Source organism: Capricornis sumatraensis, chromosome 17 (genome assembly GCF_032405125.1).
Source record: "Capricornis sumatraensis isolate serow.1 chromosome 17, serow.2, whole genome shotgun sequence".
NCBI lineage: Eukaryota > Metazoa > Chordata > Mammalia > Artiodactyla > Bovidae > Capricornis > Capricornis sumatraensis.
In genome coordinates, this window is record NC_091085.1 from 78792467 (window position 1) to 78799767 (window position 7301).

Here is a 7301-nt window from a genome sequence, read left to right on the forward strand (position 1 = left end):
TCTGCAGGGACCACCTCTGCGGGCAGACAGAGCTTTATGTCACGCTGCAGCCGCCTCGTGAGGCTGACCCGTGTCACTGTACCCCTGGGAACGTCCAGGGCGTGGTGGAAGGTGACCCGATCCACATCCGCCCTCCAGACATTGTGCTCATTCTCCTGGTAGCTGGAAAAGGAAAAGCGTTAAACGTCTGCTCAGCCTGCACTGAACCCGTTCAGGGCTCGGAAGCGTGACTGCAGCACCCGGTGGCAGCCCTGGGTTTTCCTCCCTGACGCCTTCCCCCGCCGGGATTGGGGCGACCTCCCGCTCATCGCTCTCAGGTGTGGGCCCTTGGAGGTGAGTCAGCGCACCTTGACCCAAGCTTCTGCGATGGGTCAGTAAACACGCAAAGGCCACTGCCGAACACTCTTAGCCTGCCTCGCATCACGGGGTTCGTGACTGCACTGACTCAAAGCAACGTAGCACCTGACTGTGTGAGGCTGCTCTCCCCCCAGCCCTGGCCTCTTACCCCAAGCTGTGGAGGGAAGGTTGGCCTCACTCTTCTGGAAATGTCCGCCCACACACACACACACAGGGTCCATGTGTTTGGTTCTGTTCTCGAGTTGCTTGTTCTAAGGCCTGAGCCTCGTGCTGGGCGGGCAACTACTCCCACGCCCACCAAGGGCCAACCGGCAGAGCCACTCACACTCCTGGAGGGCAAAGGAGGACCTGAGGGGTCTCCGGAATCCACAGGTGTCGGGACACGCAGTGACTGAGGAGAAGTCACGTCTGCCCTCTGGACGCACGTGTCAGGAGACCCAGGGCTTCTGGGCCAGGGCCGGGGCCGTGGCCTTGCCACGAGGGATCTGGAAGACAGACCTGGATTTCCACGGTCCATTTGGAAACACACTGTGCCTTCTGAAGAGCAGCTTTCCTGACTCAAGGCTGGCTCCACGTCACACGCGCTCCAGACTTGGAGGCAAGAGTCCCTCCCAGGGCAGCGTTCTGATCCTGGGTGGGCTGTAGTGGCCTCTGGGCGTCTTTTCTGCGTCCTGTGGCCCAGGAGACCCGCACTTAGCGTGGACAGCAAGAGGGGAAGCCTGCCTTCATCTCACCACCTCTGAGTTCTCTTTGTGAATAACGTGATTCTAAGCATACACTACACCAGTTTAGTAGAAATCTTAGTTTGCCTCCGTGAGCCTTTGCAGAATTGTTGACGTTACCGGTGTTGTTACGCGTTTCCCGCTCTGATGAGTGAAATGTCTCAAGCACAGATGACGAGCGAGCCATTCAAAGCACACCCGAGCGGGACTCCTGCTCAGAGTCAGTGGCAGAGCAGCTCCCGTGCTTCATGCCTTCAACGCAACGAACGACCAGAGTCCTTGAAATAAAATGCGATTTTTTAATCAGACTCTGCTTCCCGTGGTGGGGCCTGGGTGGGGGGGTTGATTTCCCGGTGGTCCAGTGGTTAAGGATCTGCCTTCCGGCGCAGGGGACGCAGGTTCCATCCCTGTCGGGGAGCTGAGAGCCGTGCCGTGTGGCCAGACAGAAGTTGCTGAGAGTGCAAATCTTAAAAAGTTCTCATCAGAAGAAAAAAACGGAGGGTGGAGAGGGGGATAAATTGAGAGAAGGGATTAAAACAAGAAAAAAAATTGACGGACTTTCCTGGTGCTCCAGTAGCTAAGACTCTGCTCCCAATGGAGGGGTCCTGGGATCAAATGATCCCTAGTCAGAGTAGATCCACAGGCCGCAAATAGAGATGCCACCTGCTGCAGCTAAGACCAGGTGCAGCCAAATAAGCTGAAAAAACGAAACTGGATGAAGCGGTGGGTGTTAACCGAATTTGTCATGGGGACTATCTTACAGTGCGTGCATATATCTAAGCATCGTGCTGTACGCCTTAAACTGAAAGGTTCTGCGTCAACTATGCCTTGGTTTGGAAGCATCAGTTCTTCAGCATGCAGGCTTCTTTATGGTCCAACCTTTGAACTGTGGTCTTGGACAAGACTTGAGAGTCCCTTGGACAGCAGGGAGATTGAATCCATCAATCCTGAAGGAAACCAACCCTGAGTATTCATCGGAAGGACTGATGCCGAAGCTGAAGCTCCAGTACTCTGGCCATCTGGGGTGAAGAGCCAACTCATTGGAAAAGCCCCCGATGCTGGGCAAGACTGAAGGCAGGAGAAGGGGGCAGCGGAGGGTGAGCTGGTTGGAAGGCATCGCCGACTCAATGGACATGAATCTGAGCGAACTGGACGACAGGGAAGGAAGGGGATTCCTGGCATCCTGCAGTCCATGGGGCCGCACGGCAGGAAGTGACTGAACAACTGAACCTCGGTGCGACTCAGGCAGGGGGAGTAAAATTCTCCCACCACTGAAAGCCCGTCCTCTCCCTGCCGGAAGGAAGGCTATTGGAGAGACCTGGTTAGAATCAGAAGCTTCTCTTTCAGAAGCTCTGTTGTTCTCTAGACTGAGCGCTGCCAGGCAGGGCTGTGTGTTTTCACCTTTGACCCCATGACGGGTGGCTGCGGCCATGTAGCCATCAGCCATAGGGTGAGGTCAAAAGCTGAAGGCATCTCGACCAAGAAAATCAAAGACGCAAACCCAGTGTCTGGACACCCGGACACTGGGTCTTAGTTGCGGCATGTGGGTCTAGTTCCCAGACCAGGGGTCGAACCTGGGCCCTCTGCATCAGCAGCAGGAGTCTTAGCCAGTGGCCCACCAGGGAAGTCCCATCCTGGCTCCTGAGCTGCCTGACCACAGACCTCCTGTCACGGGGAATGACAGGTACCCTTCCTGCTTTGACTATTTTGAATCGGGGTTTCTAATCCTCACAGCAGAAAGCTGGCCGAGGAAAGATGGTTTTACTGGGAGACCGTGGTGAGTAAACCCTCCTGAGATCACTGAGTCACTCTAGGGCTGCAGGAATGGGCGGGTCCGATGGCCTGATCGCGGGAGGGCTGGACCCCAAGCTGAATCATCGCTGCAGTTAATAGACTTTGCTCTAAGAGTGGGGAGGATCCTGGGTGATTCCTGAGTTTAAACAAAAACAATCTTCCACCTTCCCTGGTGGCTCACCGGTAAAGAATCCTCCTGCCAGTGCAGGCGGAGAAGGCGGTGGCACCCCACCCCAGTGCTCTCGCCTGGAGAATCCCAGGGACGGAGGAGCCTGGCGGGCTGCAGTCCATGGGGTCGCAAAGAGTCGGACACGACTGAGCGACTTCACTTTCACTTTTCACTTTCATGCACTGGAGGAGGAAATGGCAACCCACTCCCGTGTTCTTGCCTGGAGAATCCCGGGGACGGGGGAGCCTGGGGGGGTTGCCGTCTAGGGGGTCACAGGGTCGGACACGACTGAAGTGGCTTAGCAGCAGCTGCAGCAGCCAGTGCAGGAGACACAGGGGTTTGACCCCTGACCTGAGAAGGTCCCACAAGTCATGGAGCAGCTGAGCCCCGTGCACCGCAGATACTGGGTCGGTGCCCTGGAGGCCCTGAGCCAAAACTACTGAAGCCCGTGGGCCCTGTAGCGACCACCACCAAGCCATTTCCTGGCTTCTCAACAAGAGAAGCCACCTCAACGAGAAGGCTGAGCACTGCGGCTAGAGAGAAAGCCTGCACAGCCACGAAGACCCAGTACAGCCAAAAGCACGTTACAGCTTGTTAAAGTCTTCATTTTCAGAAGCACGATGTCCATGCGCGTGCTGAGTCACTTCACTCATGTCCAGCTCTTTGCGACCCCCCCCGGGGAACTGCTATCACGACGTGGAGGAACCTGAAATGTGTACAGAGGGTCCTGAGGAGGAAGTGCTGGTGCTTTCCGACTGGCTTTTGAGGTTTTCATTTTGTGTGAGGAAAGGGGAACTCGGGATTGCAATTTTCTGTCTATCGCTGACATTAAAATGATGTTCCCTGAGGCCTCCCTGGTGGTCCAGTGAGGACCACTCTGCCCCTGCCCTGCCGAGGGCCTGGGTTCAGTCCCTGGTCAGGGAACTAAGAGCCCTATAAGTTGTGTAGCTCGGCCGATAAAACAGAATGAAATGACAGGGCAAAACAGTGCACAAAAGCATTCTGACAAGAACTAACGTTGAGAATCTAAAGGAATGTTAAGCTGGTTTATACACTTCTGTGCTGTCGCAGTTAGAAGCAGCAAGATCTCATTCCCACACAGACTTGCACCAGATATATTTTCTGAGCTGTAACTACAGTTCCAGCAGAATCTTTCAGACCTTGATGCCAAGCGCAATGGAAACTTCCATATTTCAAAATCTATTTAATTGGGCAATTCAGGAGTTCCCACCCAAACTTCAATTGAAGATGATTAATCTGCAATGTATTCATAACAACAAGCTAAAACGCAAATGTCCAGAGAAGAATCTCGGAGAATTCTTGTACATACCATCCCACAATCTGGCTTCCCTGGTGCCTCCACACGGTAAAGAACCTGCCTGCAGCGCAGGAGACCCAGGTTCAATCCCTGGGTCAGGAAGATCCCCCGGAGAAGGGAATGGCTTCTCACTCCAGTGTCCTTGCCTGGAGAATCCCGTGGCCGGAGAAGCCTGATGGGCTGCAGTCCACGGGGTCGTAGGGAGCTGGAGAGGACTGAGCGACTAACTCTTGTGCTTTCATCCCACAGTGAGCATGCTCCATGAAAATCGTGCAGGGTGGGCGGCACCGTCTGGGTGCGAGACATCGTCAGGGATGACACAGAGCCTAATTACACCCAGCTCGGCACTGGCGGGTCAACATCTCAACGTTAGGGGACACTGATACTGAAACCCAAAGAAGTGAAATATTTTCCCAGATGAATTCCCTCATTCTCACTCCTATACTCGGATGATGAAACAGTTTCGCTCAGCTACTATGATATTTTGAATTTCCTTTTAAAATATTGCAGGAAATTTTTCTCATCAGGCGAGAGAATGTTCCAGATTGATAAAAACAGGGGGTGCAGATCCCCTGAGGTGTTAAGATGCTCCCATTTTGCAGGAGTTTCTCCTGGAGCCAGGGAGGAAGAGCAAGAGGCTGGAGCAAGATTACATAACACTCCTCGATTTACCTCTGTCCTGCAAAGCCTTAAGTATTTCCTGTCTGGATCTTTAGAGGAAAATTTGGGGACGCCCGGTCTAAAGGGCTGCACAGCACTGACCGAGAAGGGATGGGAGAGGGAATCAGCGTGCCTCTAGGGGATTTCGCTAAAGGCACTCCAGAATGCTCTGAAATCAGGAGAAACAAGACAAGCTGACTTTCAGCTCAAGTGACACAAAAGTGGACTTTTAAAAATTTAAAACTAATTTATTTACCTACGTGGCTGTCTCGAGTCTAAGTTGGCAGCACACGGGATCTGCAGTCTGGTGTGCGAACCCTTAGTTGCGGTCCACGGAATCTTAGTTCCCTGACCAGGGATCAATCCTGGGCCCCCTGCACTGGGAACAAAGAGTCTCAGCCACTGGACCGCCAGGGAAGTCCGAGAAAATGGATATTTTATAAAAGAGGTGGCAGAGCCATTAAAACTAGGTTAGAAAATGCCAGGCGGAGCCATGACCAGACTTTAAGACACTGAAATTAAGTTGGCCAGTGTTTTCTAGAGGGGTCGGTAGAACTTCCTAATACAGCAGCCAAGCCTCGTGCAGAGATGTCCCCCTGGGAAGGAAGAGATTAGCAGGTTGATATTTTAAATAGTGCGTCATGGGAAATTTTAATGGGATGTGGACATTATTTTATTAGTATTGAAGTAGCAAACTAATAGGAGGGGGGAAGAGAAGATAACCAATAAGCTCCTCTTTTGTGTTAGGGAGAAAAATCTGGAAATAGACATGAAGCATGGGGGAGTAGTGACGGAGAACTGCAGGGTGAGAGGGAGAGGCGGGTCTCCAAGGACGAGTCTGACCCAGGCAGTGGTCAACCAGGGCTCGTGAAGACCACGCCTGAGAACCCCCGACCCGATCAGGTCAGCGCGGTGAGCGCGCTTGCTGCGTCTCCCCGTAACACAGGCAGGCCTCTTCTACCTTACTCTCTTTGCCAGCAAAGAATCTAGGGCAGGAAGAAGAGACAGACACTGTCCTCCCGGGTCCTCAGTAAGGCAGCAATCTGGGAAGACCGTCCGGCCTTAACCATCGCTTGCAGGGTTGGACCAGACAGGGGAGAATCAGAAGTCAGTGGGGCGGGGTGGGGGCTCCCCTGGTGACCCACTGGGTAAAGAATCTGCCTATCAGTGAAGGAGACGTGGGTTCGATCCCTGATCTGGTAAGATCCCACAAGCCACGGAGCAGCTGGGCTGCAGTGGCACGACCACCGCGTCCTGAGCTCTGGAGCCCTTCCCTGCCACAGGAGGCACCGCAACGAGAAGCCCGCTCGCCGCAAGTGCAGAAAAACCGTGCAGCCATGAAGACCCCGCACAGAAAAGGGAAACAAACACATAATTAAAAAGAATTCCTCAGTGAGGGGACTTCACTGCCGGCCCAGTGGCTGAGACTCTGTCTTCCAAGGCAGGGGGTGCGGGTCTTATTCTCGGTCGGGGAACTAAGACCCTGCATGCCACGTGGCGAGGCCAAAAAAGAGAGCTGGCGTTGAATCCTCAGTACAGAGGCAGCCTCAGGGACAGGAACCCTGGCAAGTTGCTGGAAAAGCCTTGTCAATTGAGTCTTAGGAGAGAGTAAGAACAATGCTATCTGGAAACCTCGGGAAGAGCAAGCTAAAGCAGAATCACAAATCTTTTTTACGTTATGGCCCCTTTTTAAAGCTTCTTGTCGTTTGTCCCTTCATTTCCATTTCATTACCTCTTAGTATCTAGGCTGTTTTTTTGGGGGAAAAAGTTTTTAAGCTTGTTTCAGCTGTGCTAAGGAAAAATAAGAAATTACTTAATTATTTTTATTGTGAAAAAATCCAAACATATACAAAAGTAGAATAATATAATTAATAGCTCCCCCCGCCACACACACACACACACACAGACACACACACACACACACACAGACACACACACACACACACACACACACAGCGTCTCCAGCTTGAACAATTATCAACAAGGCCATTCTTGGGACTTCCCTGGCAGTCCAGCAGTTAAGGCTCCACACTTCCATCCCTGGTCAGGGAATTCAAATCCCACATGCCCCAGGCTGCAGCTGCAAAAAAAAAAAAAAAAGACCATGCTTGTTTCACCATTATCCAATCCAGACAGTATTCCCCACTGGAGTATTTTGAAGCAACAGGAGCGGTATTTTGCTTCATCTTTAAGAGGAATTTTTAAAGATGGGAGCATGGCACTTTCCTAGCAGAATAGTGATGGTATCTGAAATCCATCACTATTGGTAACTGGGGGACAG